The 604-nt window shown below is 45.4% G+C and overlaps 1 pseudogene; it reads right to left on the reverse strand.

Moving 5' to 3' along the window:
• Positions 1-6: 6 nt before the first annotated feature.
• LOC109131663 overlaps positions 7-604 on the reverse strand; it is a 2,697-nt pseudogene continuing 2,099 nt past the window's right edge.

Here is a 604-nt window from a genome sequence, read left to right on the forward strand (position 1 = left end):
CTTCCATTGGATCCACCGGAAGATAGTCCCCGGAAGACGGATGGAGCTCAGAAGAATCCGAAACAGTACCAATATCCCTCGGCTCGGCTTGGAGTTTTCTCTTGTTGATAAACTTAACTTTTTTTGCTTGATCCCAAGTAAGTGTGATTCAAGGTTTGATGAGATGGTTCCTCAACTCGTCACCCGACAAACCCTTGAGATTTGGGAAGTCGTTGAGATCGGAGGCGTGATTCTTCCTCTTGTGATCACTTAACCCATTGAACTTTCCAATGATCTCTGGTATGGCTCGTGGGTTATCTTGAGGCTCAGGCCAGACATGGAGATCGTTGTCAGGGCCGTAACAGATGAAACCGACAGAGTTGCCGCAAAGAAAGAACAGAGAGCTCTGTTGCTTTCTTTTTAAAACTAGGAAATATGTGTTTGAAAAAGTTCTTCTTCGCCCTCTTCAAATCATCATCATCATCACCACCGCAGGACTTATCACGAGGAGCGATGTTGAAAGATAGAGAAGACGAACGTAACTCTGATTGATTTTGCAGGTCGGAAGGTATTACACGAGAGTTATCAGTGGCCGGAAAATAATCGCCGCAAGACAACCCTAACG

The sequence above is a fragment of the Camelina sativa genome, unplaced genomic scaffold (genome assembly GCF_000633955.1).
Source record: "Camelina sativa cultivar DH55 unplaced genomic scaffold, Cs unpScaffold01628, whole genome shotgun sequence".
In the NCBI taxonomy this organism is placed as follows: domain Eukaryota; kingdom Viridiplantae; phylum Streptophyta; class Magnoliopsida; order Brassicales; family Brassicaceae; genus Camelina; species Camelina sativa.